This window comes from Osmia lignaria, chromosome 8 (genome assembly GCF_051020975.1).
Source record: "Osmia lignaria lignaria isolate PbOS001 chromosome 8, iyOsmLign1, whole genome shotgun sequence".
NCBI classification, from domain to species: domain Eukaryota; kingdom Metazoa; phylum Arthropoda; class Insecta; order Hymenoptera; family Megachilidae; genus Osmia; species Osmia lignaria.
The window spans coordinates 8,741,356-8,761,483 of record NC_135039.1 but is presented as its reverse complement, the minus strand read 5'-3'; the positions used below and the strand labels follow the sequence as shown (position 1 = coordinate 8,761,483).

The following is a 20,128-nucleotide window of genomic DNA, read 5'->3' as shown; positions in this document are numbered from 1 at the left end:
GGATAGGACGAAGACCTGCTTCCCATATGTGAGCTCCCCGTTCACCGGATTTGACACCACTGGATTTCTTCCTCTGGGGAGCCGTGAAAGACATCGTTTATCGCTCAGGTGGGGAAATTACATCGGTCCCACAATTGAAACGACGGATTGAATATGCATTCAACCAAATTAAATCCACTCGTAACATCGGCGAGAAGATATCAAGAAATATGGAGCAGCGTGTGCGTGCATGTTTGAGCAACCGTGGTGGTCACAACGAAGCGAGGAAGCAGGCACGGCTTCTGCGCACGAAAAAAAGATAAGTTTATAGCAACTTATATATTTTTAACATGTATCATTACATTCAAGATTTAAATTGTATTTTTTTTATGTATAGGATGGAAGAAGACCGTCAAACATCGTCCGTGCGTTGGTCAGCTGCAAAGGTTGTCAAACATCACATGATATATACTGAATATTACTTGAACAATACAATTTTAGTACCTTTGTATCTTTCAAAAATAAAAAATAAATAAAAGAAACAAACCTGAAAAGATTATAGATTTATTTATAAACTAACCTAACCCTAACCCAACCAATTTTCCCACGCATTATACTCGCCTTTAAGTATTGTAATAGTTGAAGTAACATTTAATTGAAAATATAACTTCTGTGCGTATCACATATGTACATACATTCATTCATAAATGTATAGGATACATAAAAAATAAAATTGTGTTTTATAAAAAATCGGACCTCCAGAACTGATAGATTTTTTTTCTGTTTCAAGGATAGTATACATTATATTTAAATTTAAAATTTTGTCTCCTCTCTCTTCGTAAGTCTGGAAGTATTTTAAGTCCGATTTCTTAGCGACCAAATTTCAATCACATTTCTCGCATACTTCAATCTTCCTCGAAGATTTAATAATCCCAACCACAATCAATTTAATTTTATTTTTCCTCTCCCTTTTTTTGCTCTTTGGCTTGCTTTGCTAATTTTGCTAATTTCAAACAAACCACAGCAAACCGGGCGTTCACCCATCTTCTGTGAACCGCAGTCAACGTAGGCTTAACTTCGCTGATCTGTCGGATATCGGCATAACCCATGTGGTTGAAATTTGGTTCCTATTTTATTTGTACGATCTAATTATTTCTATTATGCGAAACGTTAAGTTATTCTGTTACAAACTAAAACACACGATTCTATACAGCAGACTGGTAAAATGCTGATTACTTAAGAAAAGCAGCCCGAAAAAAATCTGTTGTCAGATTTCTTAAAATTTTTTTAGACAGATAACTTAGTATATTCTTTCAGTATAGAATGTGTACTTTTACTGGACTCTCTTGATTTTGCGTTACGCCCAAATATTCGATGAATAGGTAACGAAAATGTGACGCTGGCAGAACGACATAGCTCGAGCGAGTTCTTGAATGCTGGCGAACGTAGAAAAGGACAAATAGCGAAAGAGAAAGAGGTCCGAGAATTAAAGGGCCCGAGAAAAAACATTTGAGTGAGACAATATTAATTCAACAATAACTTATTTATTTTTCATTTTTCCTAAATCAAAGTTTCACCAATGTAATTGTAAGGTTCTATTGATTAAGATAAGACCAAACACCATATAATTTGCATTATTTTTACTTATTTAGATATAAATAAGTAAAGAAATAATTATAATTCAAATTATGTCATATTTGATCTTGTTTTAATCAGAAAAATCTCACAAATAGCAACATTTTCATTTAAAAAGTTCAAAAATTTTGATTGCGTTAGTATTGTCTCACACGCATCCGGGTATTTTGCTTTTTTTCCTGTACAGTAAAGCCTGGATAAATGCAACCAAGATTGGGACCCAGTGGTTCCATTTATCCAAGCGAGGTGTCGAATCTCGGGTTACACGCGACGACCAGCCAAGCGTGAACGTAGAAAGGGACAGACAGTGGCGGAAAAAGAGAGATCCGATGATGAAAGGAAAGAGCCGAAACGTATCGGTGTGACTAATACTAATTCAACTATAAAACTTTTTTATTTTTGACTTTTTTTTATTGAAACTTTTACTAACGCATTGGTGAAATTTTTCTGATTAAAATGGAACCAAACACGATGTAGTTTCAATTATAATTACTTGCTAAAATTGATGTTAAAGATTGGCGAAAAGCAAAAGAGGTCGAAAACAAAACCAGTCGTGGTGTCGGCTCTGGTTTCAAAGGTTTCATTTATCCAGGCAAGGTGGCGATTCTGGGCATTTAATGTTGCATTTATCCAAGCGAGGTGTCGATTCTGGGCATTTAATGTTGCATTTATCCAAGCGAGGTGTCGATTCTGGGCATTTAATGTTGCATTTATCCAAGCGAGGTGTCAATTCTGCGTTCGTACACATGTTTTGTATTCAGCCGACATGCCGATTCTGTGTCCGTACACATCTTTTGTATTCAGCCGACATCATTTATATTCAGTCGTGGTGTCAATTCTATGTTGTTTATTCTATTACTATTGTTTATAAATATAATTCAAACTATATCATGTTTGGTGTCATTTTAATCAGAAAAATCTCACAAATGCGTTAGTAAAACTTTTGTGTCGTATCGAACGTTGCACGTCACACGCGCCACTGGCTGACCGCGCGGATTTTTATTCCCGTTCGAGTTTGTAAAGTTCGAAGTGCTATATTAGCTTCACGGTCGTCGCGGCGTAATTCTTTAAACGTTAAATCGAAAGAATTGGTTGTTTGATCGTTGATCTTTACGCGTCTAATGTTGATCGATAAGTGCATTCGGAGACGATTCGAAACCCACCTTTTCGCTTTCCCGGTTTTCCGGTTCGGGGGAAAAGGTCTGGATTGGCTTTTACAAAATGTCGTTTTGCCAATCAGTGCGTTCCCAGGTACTTGTGTCCGCCCTTCCGTGTGCCCTTAGCGCGAGTTTTTTCGTCCAGGTTGACCTTCGAAGGCCAATTACCGTTAGTTGACCGCTGTCGACTTACCCTTCGGGAAGACTCAGTTTATGACATAATTTAGCTATTGAGAACGATGTAGACGTTAGACTCTAAATTCTTGTACAAAAAAAGGTAAACTACGATTGCCGGCAATATGAAAATACTTAACTCAAAAATAGCTTTACTGTAGCGAAACCGTCATAAACTAACTTTCGAAATTCTCAGTAACGTGTTCCTCGGTACGGAACAACTTTCATTAAGAAAAAATTAAAAATAAAAAGGTTTTATCGTTCAATTAGTATTAGTCACACCGATATTACGGTCGGATCATATTACACGGTTTTCTCGTCGAGAGGCTCGGTTTGTCTAGGGTGATCCCCCCAAGTGGAGGGGATAGCAATGTTGCACTTATCCAAGCATTCTTTCGTTGCATTTATCCAGGTTTTACTGTACTCTGCCTCGATTCTCGGCTGTCACCACATCGAACGCGAGCCGAATTCACTCGAGAAACGTGTTCTGTACATACACGATTCGAGTTCGCATTCGGTTCGGATTGAAATACACTAACCAAGATTTTACTGTACTTTCATATTTTTATGCTGCTGGTGGCCGTGAATAAAAAGAGCATTTTACAGGAAGTAATATACATGAAATAATATACATTGAAGAGGTAAAGAAAAAATGTACAGTGGTGTCAACTCTGTGTTAACATGCGGCGCGAGCCAGGCGCGAACGTAGAAAGGGACAGACAGTGGAGAAGAGAGAGGTCCAAGGATTCAAAGCTAGGAGCCGAAACGTATCGGTGTGACAGATGCTTCTTTATTTTTGACTTTTACTCAATGAAACTTTTACTAACGCATTGTCGGACTAATTGCCTTGACGACCTCGCTAATAAGCCTATGCTCCAACAGTGCATAATATATTACTATTCTCTTATTCTGTCGGGAAGGGCAAGAGTATATTATTTTCAATAATATTCACAAAGTGACGTCTCAGGCGTTGTACGTCATGGAAATAGTTTTCTGAGCAAGGGTTTCCACCCAAAACTATGGTAGTGATGTATGCCGCCGCGTATACACCACAACTGTAACAATCCGGTTGCGCTTGAACTCTTTCAAAAAGTATATCCTTTTTGCGAATATGAGGAAATCGTAATGCAATATATTTTTTTTCTTCCTCTACGAGCTTATCATATGTACTGTCAGGTAAACTGTCGTATACATGGAGTTTGTGGCCGTCAAAATAGATACTTCGCCAGTGATCAGCACAGTTGCCTCCAATTATATGCACGCTTTTGTCAGTACAGCAGGGATTGATAAATTTTGTAAACTGTAAGTATAGGACACTTTGCGTTTCAAAAGAAGTAGTTTCTCTGACGACTCGCAAAAATCGATCTAACGATTCATCGTTTAATTTACTTTGCACAGGTAGTACATTTTTCTGTACGTCAGTTACGGAAGAAACAATAGTCTCCAATATATAGTATTCTACATCATCATCTATGAAGTTTTCTTCTTGGTCTGAATGACTGACAATGACACACTCGCTAGTTACTACTTCACCGGTAATATTTGATGCTACAACACTGTTCTGTGTCATGTTTTCGTATGTACGCTTTTTTGCGATTTGTCTGCTACATTTTTGAATGGATGCGGTGTCTTCTTTTGCCCGTAGTATGTATTCTGGATTTCTAATAAGCATGTGTCTATTGTGGCGGCTGTCCAATATTTCCGGAAACATGCATTCTTCATAGAAACGCGTTAGGAAAGATTCCATATGATTTGTCTAAAACGCGTCGTCCCTATTCACGCGGATCATATGTATGCTTTTAGGTGTCCAGATAGCGAAAATACAGTACTTCCGCTGCGTTATATGCAACTGACCTTGTACTTGGTAGAAATACTGGTGCTTTCTGTTCATTTCTTGTATATCTCTCTTATCGAAGATGTTTCGTAAGTGACGTATTGTTTCTATTGCGTCTATCGCTGTCAAATTCTCAGCAGATTGTGGGCATTTCTGTTCCACTAAACCGTCATCGTCGATAAGTCCATCAGGAGAGGCACCCAAGTATGGAATGTTGCGATCAATGAACAAGCCACAAGTTCGAATTCTTGTTTTCATTGCGTTCGCTACGTCTTTTCTTGCAATGTGTTCTTTATCGCGGCCGTATTTCATAGCAGCGGTATCGACAGATGGAGGATATAAAATGTTTTTTACCATTGCTGCGCAGGACGTTGTTTGTCTCATGCGACATACTGCTCCAAAATTCGAAGCAGTTAGCATTTCCTCCTTTAAAGTTCTCCATAAATCTGAATCGTTTTACTCTCTTGTGTTCGTTTTTATTAGTGTACGATTTTTTGCATTGTCAGCAAGCTTTTCAAAATGTTCCTTGCGAAGTTGAAGCAGCATATCACTCGGAAGATCTGGTCTTTGCGAGTTTGGACCATAATATTTATCCGTTCCTTGCATCGGCTTAAATTTCCTTCTCTTGCCATGGGTCATTCGCAATTCTTTCGTGTTCGCCACTTTTTTCTACCGCCGTTCCTCTAATCTCTTTACTAGTGGTGGAACGGTTTTACACATGTTCTTATGCATTTCTGTAAGTACTTGTTGCGTATTGTATTGCGTAACAGCTCCTGTAACTCTAGCATTGTAGGAACTTCTTGCACCAAAATTAATACGTTTTCCACCAATCTCTTTACAGATAATTGAATTAAATGGTTCTGCAGGATTGTTTGTCACATTCATTAACAAACTATCCGAATAGCAGCTGAGGAATCGTATGGCTTTCTCGACTTCGGTATACAGACCGTATAATTTCAAAGATGGAACGTAATTTTTCTCAACTCTGTTTTCGTCCCACATACATGTATGGCTGCGGCTATTGCACTCCTTGTGCTCACCAAATATATGGCTAGGAATACTTAAAATGTCCTTCTGAAGTTCTCTAGCTTTGATATGCTGAGGCCCTTTTTCATGTTTTCGCGCATTGACTACTAAAACGACAGCTCTACGAATATTTAAAATATTTTTTTTTATTATATTTCGGTACGAAATAAGCAACGATCTCTGTGACCCTTCGTTTGTGTTTTCTCCGCAACGTGTCTTAACTTTTTACATAAATTACGAAGTAAGTGATTGGTACACTCAACTTTTCTAACGGTTACTTTTTGCTCTCGGTAAGGTCTGTTATTCACAATAGTATGATAGATGTTGCTATCACCATCAGCAACAACCGTTCTATATATCAAGCCATGCATTTTAATGCTGCATTTGAAACCTTCAGCAATAGCATCACTTTCCATACTGCTAGAACTGGCATATCGATCATAGTTTTTATAACATTTATAATGTTTTGGGGATGTAGCTTTTCGTTCCGCTATATCACATATTGTGCAGTATTTATTGCGTATGCCGATAAACAGAACTTTTCCTGTGCGGGAACCTACAATGGCACCAACACCGGAAAGTGAATTATAATTCGTACCATACGACCTCTTCATCCAGCTACCATCCGCTATGACAGTTATGTATGGGATACCGTTGACGACTTCATTGTTTTCAGAAGCTAATCGTCTTTGTTCTTCACCTGCTGCCTGCATGGTATGCATTGCGCTTTTCATAAACTCATCTACAAGTTTTTCACGGTACCTGCGGTACGTCGTTTCAGCCATGCAGGGCATGTTCAGGGCAGCGCATAATTCTTCTAATTGTGCATAGACGATTCCGACTGTAACAGTCGCGGTCGTCTTAGCCTCATTTACATTCATTATATCTGAATGCATAAGTTCCGACCAAATAGTATCTTCGTAATTGTACATTTGGCACTTGAAGAAAAACTGTGTGAGACACCCATGCTGGCGAGTACCGATCATTTTCCAATCGCGAATATGACATTCAATACCTCGCGCATGATTGTCGAACGTTCTGTGTATTTCATTCCAGAAGAACTGTACGTCAACAATACGGCGGCCATCTGGCACATTTTCCGAAATACGTCCTATATCAACGTGTCCGACGTCTACGACGAGATTGTCGTCGGTATCGTCCAGGCGACGTTTTGTACAGTGGGTCTCACACTTGTAGATTCGCATTGTACAACGACAGTTTCAACGTTTTTACGAAGGACGTGATTTGAGATGCGCCCTACATCTGTATTTTCGCGAAGAATGTGATCTCAGATGCGCCCTACAACTTGTAACCGTACATTTGTACAGTTACATAGTACAGTACAAAGTAGTATAGATTTTTCTTGGGAGATCGGAACTATAGCGATGGTATGTGCTATCCCTACTTATTTGTCTCAGTGGAGCGCGTGCGCGAATCCCCTCCTTCGAACGCCGGATCGAAGGAGCTCAGTGTCGATCCATCGATCGACACTCTGGTCCCAAACGACAAGCAGAACGGACGCTTTCGCCTACAGCTCTCTTCCTAGAGACAGCCGTCTTAAGATTGCGATCCAGCAAGTCGTGACTAGAGCCCGAGCTTGGACATCTCCCTTTCATTTAGTAGTGGCCTTCTATCTTGGGACTCAGCACCCTCGAAAAATCGCTCTACACAGGCATATCCGAGACATCGTTGATTCCTAGGGAAACCTAGTCGAGTCATCATCGTTTTGCTTGTGCTCTGGCAATTTTACATTGCAATGATCTCGCTCTTGGCAGTCTTAATTTCTTCCTTGAGTACGCCGTGTACGACAGGAAGAACGTTGACGGATTCCGGCAAATCCACGGTTATCGGATACTCTTAAAGTCACGTATTTCAATCTGCAAAGGAGTCGAGGGTCGGGACTTAGTGCGCGACCTTCTCATCCTTTGATTGTGAGTGAAATCGTGAAGTCAGTGCCCCTGTCGATCTGAGGTTCGCAGGTGAAAACCTCGCTGGACCGGAAGTATCCTCGGAATCCACTGGCTCGCCATTCTGCGATTTGAGAGGCGCGTAAAAGTTAATATTTCGCTGTACGGTTAGTAAATTTAAACGTTCCTTTTTTTTTGCCTACGCGCTCCACGATCACGCGACCTTCGTGCGTCGTGACTTCAGTGTATGTTTTCAAGACGAATCGAGCGAACAATAACTCGTCCTTGGTGAAAGCCGTTTAAATCGTAGACGACCGACGAAATTTTGTAACCGTCGTGTATATTACCTTTCGCATTCCGATTAGAGTCACGGTATTGCGTTCTGGTCATTTTTGGTATATTCTTTTATATTTTCGTATATTTTCTTATATTTTCTTAAAAAGCGTTATTCAACCAGTCATTTTTCCGTATAAAAGAAGACTGAGTTTTTTGAGTCGCGTTAAAGTCGCTCGACTGGTTGACATCTTTTCTTTGCGTTATATTTCCTTCTATTTTCTTAGATTATATTTTATTCAACAATAATTATTCCGCGGTTCTTAAGGTGCGTTATTCAACCAGTCATTTTTCCGTATAAAAGAAGACTGAGTTTTTTTTTGAGTCGCGTTAAAGTCGCTCGACTGGTTAAAATATTTTTTTTTGCGTTACCATTCTTGTATTATATTTCCGATTCGTGTAAATCCGATCTGCGTGCTTGGTACGAACTATTGACGATCAATCTAGTCAGGTCCGATGTATGTTGTATTTTTATGATAAGCGCGTCGATTGAACATCTAGTAGATGGAAATTGCGTTCCGTTGATTATTAAGCGCGTAAACTGCCATAATATTTGCGGTGCTTCCACCATTCTGTGATAGGCTCTTTTGCCATACTCCAGTCACTATTATTTTTTTTGAATAAATTAGTATTTTGTTACACCGCCAACCTACGTCTCATTACTGACTTCACCGTTCCTTCTGCCTTCGAGCACGCGCAGCGAACGCGAACCACTCCTTGAGAATCGTAGGGGAAATCGTACGCTCGTACTACTCGCGTTCATTCTCCTTCGTAAAAAGTAGCAAAAGACAAAAACGTTACAAACTTTAGGATTATTTGAGGAAAATAACGGATCTTCATTATAACATTTGCAAATGTGTAGATAGTCTGACATATCTGTCTGACTATCCCCCTTTACATTTTTTTCTACACATTTCGCTGGTACAGAAGATCTCTCTTCGAAAACTGCAGCATCTTGAATCGTCGTTGCCGACGATTGCTGTTGTTTATGTCGCCTGCAAGGTAAAACGCATAAAGTTGGAAATATTTGTAGGATAATTCATACAAATTTTTGAAATGCATAAATGTGAAACACTTACAGTTTTTTACAACTACTTTTGAAGGAGAGCCTCTTACTTCCCGCAAACCTGTGACGACTACTATTTCTTTTATTTCCCATTTGTGCTTATTTTTTTCACAAATGCTTGGAAATGTTTTCAATAATGTCTTCTACGTTACCGCGAAGACGTCTTATTGTTAGAAAAAAGTATGTAGATGACAACGCGGGCCATCGCAACGCGAGCCATAACAACGCGCTACGTACGTGTGAAACAAAAACGAAACGCCAACGCTGTGACGTTTCCAAATTTCACTGGTAGCGACAGTTCCATACGTCCTGCGAATGAGGGAGGTCGTGCTGCAAGTTATACTTCGAAAATGGATCTACGAAATCGCAGTAATTGTTTCTTTTCATCTTTACCTAACCGTTTCAAACAGAATACCTTATTTAAAATTGAACCAAATGACTTGAAGTTTCTCGAGAAGCTATACAAAAATGTACAAGATATGTGCTTTTGTTGTCTTTCCAATTTGTTCAAACTGTGAGAAAAAATACTCAGGGGTAATTTTTCAACTTTTTTATGTGAGCCTATAATGAAAATGTAAAATATGTCTTTCGTAGATTCAAATGAGTTATATGCATGCTACAAATTTCATTGAGATCGGTCAATGCATTTAGAAGTTACAAGTAATTAACTTTTCCGAGAATCGCGACTTTTCATCTAAGAACATAACTAGTCACGTTCTTACATGAAAAGTCACGATTTTTAGAAATTAATTACATGTAATTTTCAGCATGCACATAACAACTTAAATTTAGAAATGTCATATTTTAAATTTTCATTACAGGCTCACATGAAAAAGTTAAAATTGCCTTTTGTAAACGCGTGTCCGCGAGACAATGTAACAGCCGACTATTCCAACGGTTTCTGCAGCAATTGTTACAGAAACCGTTGGAATAGTCGTCTGTTTCATTGTCTCGCGGACACGCGTCTACACTTTTACTATTTTTTTCACGATTTCGAAAAATTGTAATTTTGTAAAACGACAAAAGTACATACCTTTGTAAATTAATCAAGTCATTTAGTCCAATTTGAGGTACATATTCTGTTTCAATTTTGCGCGATAACTTGTGCAGAGACAATTTTTGTTTTCCGGTGTATTATCAATGTTTTTTTAGAACAAAGAAAAGCAAAATCATTGGGGGCGCAGCCGCAGCCGCAACTCCAGCCGCAGCAGCAGCTGCAGCTGCATCAAGACATGCTGCAAATGAAAGATTATATGCAGCAGCATGCTGGGTATATCGTAAGTAGTTATTTTACTTTCCTCCTTTGCACGTTATTTCTGCACTTTATTCTTTATATATAATAACATAATGTTTATTTTTCCAGCAGTACCGGCCGGTACATCAGCAACTGCAGCCGCCGGCACAAGAGCAGCATGCTGGGTATATCCTAAGTAGTTTCTTTACTTTCCTCTTTGCACGTTATTTCTGTTATTCATTGTTCGTATATAATAACATAATATTTATTTTTCCAGACATACATATCAATGGAGCAGCGGCGGTTGGAGCAGCAGCGCGTTAGGGAATGCCGCCAGCTGCGGCGGCAGGCCAATCTAAACCGCAGTCGCGGCCAACGCAACCGTACCGGCGGCCTGGGTGGGCCGAGTGCACAAAACTGCGTTGCGGGCCGCGGTACGGTCTGGGTAGTTTTGGGGCCCAGTGGCTGCATTTGCGGGCGGCACATGTAAAAAGTGGGTACGATGATAATATATGTATAACAATGCAATATCACTGCACCAGATCGCAATAATCGAAAAATTCCGACGGAATTTGAAAGGGTATGGTTTCTGCTTCAAGGTATCAAATGGTGCCACTTGAATACCATCATTTGAATGTTTTATCGCGCTTTGTTTGCAACTTTCAATTTCGCAGATTTGTATGATGTCAATTAATGCAAAAATAAATAGGGTGGAAGGGTCTCCTTATGATATTGTTGCGACGATGAGAAGTTTCCGCTCTTTCGATGCATCGACTGCTTCTTGATGTATCGAAAGAGCCATCGACTGCTCCGTCCGAAGCTGTCAACGAATCACGATGTGAAGCTATTCCAAGTTTCGAGCGGAAACACGTCATCGGATGCTTGAGGTCTCTTAGACAACCGCGCGGCTTTTGATAATTAGAATGTTTCGGGAACCCGACCTGTACGGATCTATTGCTTAAGAACTCCTTTGTAATCGAAATATAGACAGTCTAGTTTGCTTCGTCTCTATTTATTTTACGATGGAAAGTGCTAGCTCCACTCCCCGGCGCAACAATATCTAATAATACAGTGTCGAAGCTGACTGTTTGACCTTTAATTTGCATTTCTTTTAATTCCTGTAAGTGGAACTGGTCGTGAAATACAGGTCATGAAAGTTGAGAATGATTTGTTTATTTTAAACTTGAATAACTCGGTCAAAAAAAATCACACAAGGTGTTTGAAGAGAGGGAATTAAAGCTAAAGAAACAGACTTTCCTGTCTAATTGTTACAGCTAAGAAAAAAAATTCTGCTGAGCCGACAGAGACAGAGAAAATCGATTGAAAAAATTACAATTACTGTTAATATTTCTTCAAAGCTACATAACTTCAAAATTTTACTAAATTTGAAAATTCCACAAACAGGTTTCGAAAGAGGACCATTTGCTCTTTTACCTGCTATATTGCTCACTTCAATACAACTTTTCGGACCGAAGTTACGTCCATTCGAAGTTCGCATAATTTCTACGTAAAAAGTGCGTGTTCCTCTAATTTTGCGAGGGAGTGTAATATGGAGCAAATGCTCCATAATAGTAATATTTCAAGTAGCGTGGATAGGATAGATTTAAGTGTAGGATATTCGGCATCAGAGGAATTAGGATGTGAGATAGTGAAGCAAAGTGCGGTACCTTCGTCGTCCCTTCAAGACAAAGTCAAGATCGCGGAAATTAGGTATGCCGCATTCTTCGCGGAACATAATGTTGCATTATCTATCGCGACAGATTTTCTTGCTCTTATGCAAGATATAGGAAAAGAGCTAGGGGTGTTAGAGAGAATACGAGTAGGTCGTACAAAATGTACACAAATTATCAATAATGTTTTATGCGTTCGGGAAACCGAACGTTGAAATTTTCTATACACGAGGACGAAACGTCGGACTCGACTAACGATAAATGACTTACCTTAGCGGTGAGGTATGTGGAGCCATGTAGTTTTGTAGTGCGTACAGAATTATTGCAACTAATTCATCTGGACGCCAGCGATTGTTCAGCGGAAAAGATTTTCAAATCTTTCCGATAGTTCCGCAAATTCCGCTGCAAAATATCGCGGCCCTTAGTTCCGATAATGCTTCTGTAATGACGGGGAGGAATTCTTCTTTTAAAACTAAATTGCTGGAAAAAAACAGTAATGTAATTACACTCCCTTGCGTATGTCATTCGGTAGCGTTGGCAACGAGTGCTGCTTGCGCTACACTTCCAGAGGAATGCTTCAAATTGCTTCGGGGTGTGATTTCTTTTATAAATAGCAGCCCCAAACGAGCTGCAATTTTCCGGCAGTTTCAGGAAAGCTATCAGAACTGCCCGCTGAAAGTTCTGAAATTATCGGACACGCGCTGGTTGGCGATGCACCAGTGCGTTCAGCGATTTTTGGAAATTTGGGACGATTTGATTAGATTCTTCACAGAACAGGTGTTTTCCGAAAAATCTAATGTCGCTGAAAATTATTTATTAATATTCAATAACCCTGTTATGATAGGGTATTTTTATTTTCTCGAATGATATTATAACGCACAAACATGTCCGTGAGTTACGCTGAGACGTTGTACGCATGCTCGAAAACAAGGCAGAAAAATATTATATGTACTCTTACAATGATAGTACAGTAAAACCCTTATTAAGGGACACTTTTTAAAGGATACATAAAAACTAATTACGTCATCATTATGGGTGCTTCGACTACTTTTTCTTTGATTACTTTCTTTGTAAAAATCTACTGCGCATGTCTATCTCTTACGGTTTACTACTGCGCAGGGGTCAAAGTTTTCGTGAGATAATAGCGGATCCTGGGCAACAAATTTTCTAACAAATCAAACTGATGTATTTTTACAACACAATGTAGTTTACAACGAAGTTTTTAATTAAAAGTTTCATTTGGTTTAATATCATAGAATTATAGCTTGGGGTGGGTGGTGGGCAAAGTCAAATTTATATTTTAACTGATTACGGGGCGTTCCACTAGTATACCTTAATCATTTTAAATATCAATAATATCTCTTTCCAGGGTAGAGAAACTATGATCCCGGAATTGCAGCCTGCATCAGCGAGGCTGCTTCAATTTTTCTTGTGCAGGTTTTTGAAACCTGCTCTAATTAAACGTTTAGATTTAGTTAGGCAGATGGATTTCTCCTGCCAATCTAACCAAGTTCCACTAAATGAAGTAGAACTTGGAACTGAGTGTGAACTGCACTTGGAAGAGGTATTACAGAACGGTGTAATAGAAAGTGAAATTATTAACTTCCGCGAAAATTGCTTACGATTCTACGTTACCGTAAGTAATAAAATACGCAATCGTCTTCCTCACGACGATGTACAGTAAAAACTCGATAAATGTTACTATACGGGTCCGCTCCGCAACTCTTATGGAATAGGAGAATCGTTTTTCGAATTTGATTATATGTAGTTTGCCGACACCGTCGAACGTAGAAAGAGTCAGTAGCTAAAAACGAAAGAGGGAATGAGACCGGAATTTATTGCCTTCGTTTAAATGTCCCGTGTCAGTGTGACCATACTAATGCACAGAATAAAATTTTTTATTTTATATTTTTTGTTAATAAAGATTTCACTATCATGTGGGGGAGATTTTCCTGATTAAAATGAAGCTAAACACGATATAAATCGGTCAACATTTAGTGATATAATATTGAGTTAAATGTTATACTTGCGAGTCTTTTTCTCTTTCTTTATCCTTCTTGCGCTATCCTTTTCTATGTTCGGAAACATCAAAGAACGACGGATTCGAGTTACTGGTACATTTATGGAATAGGAGGTAGCTAATTCTCAAACGGGACGCTTCCACTGTTCCATAAATGATCACAAACGGCAACACTTATAAGATAGGAGGTTTCGTTAGCTACCTCTATCCCATAAATGTACTACCGCTGACCTTGCAAGGATACGAGCGAACTTGGTAATTATTTAAATTACGGACGGTAACTCCGATTTCGATGATTTTTGAATATGTTGTAGAAATCAACATTTTGAACAACTTTTTCCTATACATATAACCGCCGCTCGGCGTTAGTTTTCGAGATATTTTCGAAAAACTGTCGAAACTAATACATTGAATTCTGCCTGTTCGTGTGCGTCCGTGTACTTCTTACGCGTCAGTGTGCGATCGCCGCTTTCCTATTGTTTTTGCAGGCAGCAGCACGGTGACCGACACCAATATATATATTCATATAATAACAGGTGGGCTTAAAAATTAAATTTAACTAATTTTCATGATTTTGAATCTCAGTATGTGCGTCTGGTCGCCTAACGGCGACCAGAATATCACTTTACCCCAACCTAACTTAATTCACTCATTAGGTAGAGTAGATTGGGTTAGGTTAGGCTATATTAAATTCCCAGCTGCCATCATAGCTACGATACATTGAAATCATGAATGCAGAAGTACACAAGGTATATATTGGTCATCGGTCGCCGTGCTGTTGCCTGCAGAAACAGTAGAAAAGCGGCAATCCCATACTAATGCGTACGTTGTCATGGACGCACATGGATGGCCAGAATTCAATGTGTTAGTTTCGACAGTTTTTCGAAAATATCTCGAAAACTAAGGCCGAGCGGCGGTTATATGTATAGGAGAAAGTTGTTCAAAATGTTGATTTCTACAACATATTCAAAAATCATCGAAATCGGAGTTACCGTCCATAATCTAAATAATTACCAAATTCCATCTGTTTTATCCAAAAATTTGGAAGAACATATGCCTCTGGATGAAATTAGTGACTTTAAAAATAAAGATATTAGTTTTGAATTATGTCAGATTACCGACGTCAGTTTAATACCGATCCAACCTCTGTGAAACTGGCCCCTTATTATCAAAAATTTGAAAAATTGATAAGAGTTCTGAATGTACTCCCCTAAGAGGCCTAGAGTTCTCCATCAGTTTTAAAAATAGTTCCATCGATTAAAGTATCGAAAATAGCATTTGAAAACTTTGAAGAGCTATAACCTTTCTGCTATTAACTTTAGCACTTTGGTTGTTAAGGATAATTGATAGAACTCTTTGGGGGGCAACCAGAGCTCTCAACAGAATTGTCAATTATCAAGAAAAATTTTCACCCTTATGGACAAATAATTTTCGATCCTGCAACTTCGAGCAGCGGGAACTTTTTTATTTCATATCGCAGCGCTTTGACTGTTAATAATTATCGATAGAACTTTTCGGGAGGCTGTCAGAACTGTTCACCCCTAAAATTAACAAAAAAATTTTTTTTGTTGTAATCGACCATTTTGCTGAGAGTTCTGGTAGCCCCCCGAACAGTTCTATCAATCATCCTTAACAACCAAAATGCTAAAGTTGAAAGCAAAAAAGTTATAGCTCTTCAAAGTTTTCAAATGCTATTTTCGATACTTTAACCGACGGAACTATTTTTAAAACTGATAGAGAACTCTATGACTCTTAGGGGGCATTCAGAACTCTTATCAATTTTTCAAGTTTTTGATAATGAGGGGCCAGCTTCACAGACGTACTGATCCAGCCATCTCTGTACAAATGTAAATATGTAAACATATAGACAAAAAAGCGTGACATCATATACGTTTTGGGTCTTTAAGTACCCCCACGAGTGAAGAGTGTTAACCGTGGTTGTTGTCTCCGCGGCTGTATATGTAGAATAAAATGTGTACGTGCGAAAACCGAAAACGAGTGTTTCTTTGCAAAAGCGAATCGTTACTAAAATCCCTGACTAATAATAATTGTTAATATAAGACAATCAAAATTCAAATAATAGCGCCAATTATATAGTAAAGATAGTCCCACGCGTACGTACTTCCGGTTATTCGTTAGAGAACAGTAAGGATAAGAAGAGAGATTAGAAATAGCGTTACCCATAAAGAGAAAGTCTATCATTTATTATTTAGTTAATTATATCATAAAAAGGTTCAAACTTATGTTACATTTTATTATTAAGCAAACTGAGAATAAAACATTATAAAAAGGTTATTCAACAGTGAGTGTAAAATAAACCTTCTCCGCAACCCACTGTGCAACAATAATATATGTTAGTTTTTAATGCAGAACACTTTGTTCTTAACAGATATTGAATAATGTTAATTAATAACAAAATACAGTTTCTTAAGTTGGTAATATTAAATTACTATTAACATCCCTTACACTGTTATAATTTCATTAATACATGCAACATTTGTTTCTCATTTACGTTTGCAAATATGTTAATGTCATAAAGATTATGACGTAAACAACGTAGCATATTAGCATATAATTTATTTTATCTGTAATAAATGACCTACATGTATTATTATTACCATATGATAATTAAAGCAAAAACAAGATGTTATAATATGATCTACATGCATTGTTCCATTAACACTTTATCTACAGGAAGCCTATTAATAGTTTCTTCAACACCATGGGCTGTTGATGGAAAATGAATTATTAACTTTCTGTTTATTACAAATTTGCATACATATAACTCAGTTAAAATAATGAAAGTTAGATGTACTTCTATTAAGAAGAAATAAAAAAGAAGAATTACAATGCTTTATCTTTAATTACTGTGAAGTTGTAAGGTGATAGTGCTTATCTATTTTATTTATGGCTGATGGATAATGTGTTAACTGAACAAAACGAGCTCTTTGTTATATAAAAAGTAATATTGTCTACATATTACCATAGATAGTAAATACTTATTATTTCTGCTAGAATATAATAAATATTTTTCATTGCACTTTAATGATTAAAATCATTTCTGTGTTGTTAAGAAATGGAATAAGTTTCACTTATGCAGCATTTTCCGTTTTTCTTAGCTCGAATTAGCATATTCCTAGGAAACGAACTACATATTCAGCAGGTTAAGTTAAATTAGATGAGGTCAAGATAGGTTATATTAATGGCCAGCTGGCACTAACATTTGAATTAAAATTTTTAGCACTTTCATGGTAGCAATATTAGTATTCCTACTTTCAACAAGTATGAGAGATTCGGTTTTCATTTTTGTAGCATTGCCACTTTGTGGACAATTCATTTCTTACTTTATTAACACTTTATTCTGCAGGAATTTGAAAAGTGAATTTCAAATAATTAATAAATGAAGAATGTGTCTTCCTTTGGTTTCAAACTACTAATGCTGACTTTTTTTCATCTTTTGTACTTTGTGGATTGTAGCGAGTTCCATAATCACAATGACTGAACATATGTATAATTCCAAAAAAATGGAATTTGATTAATGTTCATGAATTTTGCCAGGATCAAAATTCATTATTCAAATTTCTACAGAATATGATGCTAATTAAAACAGAAATGAATTGTCCATAATGTGGACATTCAATGAAAATAGTAGATGCAAATTGTCGTTCCACATTGACTATTCCAGCATCTGCTACTCCTAACTAAAAGAAGAAAGTTTGCAATGTTAAAATATCAGGAAAAAAGGAACGTTTTTTTAAAAAACTAAAGTGAGTTACAAGACAGTATTAAAATTAACTTTAATGCCTGTGTATAACTACGACCAATGTTATATTATAAGGGAATTGGAACTGAATAGAAACAATGGTTATATTTTGTACAAGTGATGATTGATTGGTTATCACTTTTATGAACTGATTGGTAGGAATTGGCGAAGGAAAAATTATAGAAATTGACAAGTCCAAATTCGGCAAACGGAAATATCATAAAAGGCATTATGTTGAGGGATCATCTGATGTTTAGAGGCACTGAGAGAGAGAGAGCAGCAAAGTATTTTTAGTGCCTGCTGAAAGTAGAGATTCACACTAGTAGGAATTATAAAGGAATGGATTAGGTCCCCAAAGACAATTACATCCGATAGCTGTAAAGCTTTACAATATTTTAGAGAAAGGGGGATATAAACATTTGAAAATAAACCATAGCATAAATTTTAAAGATCCTCTAATAGATGCATGCATTAATACTGTAGGAAGCACTCGGCACATACCAAACATTTTCTACCAGAATGTTATCAGTTATTATTTATAACTTTACTCGCATTTTTTTAATGTATTGTCTTTTTTATAAATTATAATGCTATTAATATTTTCTATTTCTAGCAAGAAGGACAATTTTATGAGATATTTAAGCCATTATATTTTCACAAAAAATGTCAAAAGCGAAAATGCAGTCTTGTTCGACGAAATCTTAACAGAAATTGCAAAGATGTCATTCGATTCCAGAGAAAATATAAATATGCATAATTTAGATGATTCGGAATAAATATTTGTAGAGTAATAAAGTACAATTTCTGCCCATAGATCTGTCGAAGTGTACTTAACCTCATTTTTTTATTGAAAGTTTACAGTCACGAAAAAAATGAATTTCCACAAATAATGATACTCAAATTAGTAATGTACTCGCCAAAACGAATTCAACGACGTATGTATACCTCCGTCGCAATCACTAAACGGTCCCTTTCCTAGACATGTTCCTTCATTTTCCATTATAAATTGTATTGTAAGTTTAATACACTATTTTATGTTTTTATATTGGTAATAAAAGCACAATGCTGAATTGCGATTTATGTACATTATATTTTCACTTACGGTTGCTGTTGAAGTCGAGTTAGGTGGAGAACACGTGTTGATTCTCAGGAACGCCATCAAATGTATTATTTATTATTTTTACAGATATACTATACATTCCCATACACAATGCGATTTACAAACATAATTACACTTTTTTTTATTATGCACTTTATCCCATTTATTTCAACCCAACAACACTGTGGGGTGTGACACCAGGAGACGAAATGACTAAGGCGCTTGTAACAACGAGTATTTATTTGTACAACAACGTATTTGTGACTGTTCGCGACGCGAAGTTCTCGTCAGGTGGGCGATGGAGTGGCCGTCGTGGTGAGAGAGGAGGACGCCGGGGCGGCAGAAGAGGCGGCGGGCGGCGTGTAATTTTTAATATTTTTTAATAATTTTATTTGTCGATAAATATTTTATATTTTTAATTTTTAAATTGATTATTATAATAAAGAATCTAAATTATTACATATCTGCTTATTTCTTATTCCCTTTGTACCGAATCTTCGGCGAATGATCGCGACGAACCCGCGGGCGAGAATATTCGCGAAAGTCAAAAGCATGTTCCGTGCGACAAAACACAGTCCGTCTCGCCAAGCCATCGCTATCGTCAGCTTGCTTTCTCACTCGCACTTACACGCATTACGCCGTCCGCGCGATCAGCTGTCACCGGCGAGCATCGGCCGCTGATTCTTTGTTTTGTATTTATAGACGCGTTTGGGGTTGGTGTAACTGTAATGTATAAGTGTAGTGTAAGAGTTAGTCAATAAATTAGTTTGAAGTGAAACTGTTGACATTATTAATGTCCTGTAGTTTTCATTCCTATAAGTTTTATAGTCGCGTACGTTATGTGTATTATTTCGTTCTTGCTGTCTCTCTTTCGTTCGCGCTGTCCTTTTGTATGCCCGGCAAGAATCAAAATCTCGTCAGTAAATGATAGATACATAAATAGGAATACAAACAGCACATTTATATCGCCTTCTATGTCTTTTCGCATATAGAATATGCGAAATATTACAAAATGTGCAAGTTTTACAATTCATTTATCTGGCATATCTCTGTAATTTCATTGATAAAAAAACATGATTATAGATATGAATAAAAAAGATTTATGGTTGCACACATTAATATATGTATTGTTTTATTCTCGGACTTCTTTCTCGACTCGAGCCGATTCATTGTGCTGATGGTTAAAATTGTAACAGGTGTGAACAGCGTGACAGAAGTCTAATACGTTGCG

General features: G+C 37.5%; 1 long non-coding RNA gene across 1 annotated transcript in view; it reads right to left on the bottom strand.

The window, feature by feature from the left end:
- LOC117611091 (uncharacterized) overlaps window positions 1-19,460 on the bottom strand; it is a 101,676-nt gene extending 82,216 nt beyond the window's left edge. Inside the window, exons 1-2 of the long non-coding RNA XR_013062533.1 lie at window positions 18,901-19,460; window positions 12,286-12,495 (exon numbers count right to left, since the gene is read on the bottom strand). This is a non-coding gene — a long non-coding RNA (uncharacterized LOC117611091). The remainder of the gene's footprint in view (window positions 1-12,285; window positions 12,496-18,900) is intronic.
- Between the last annotated feature and the right edge of the window lie 668 nt (window positions 19,461-20,128).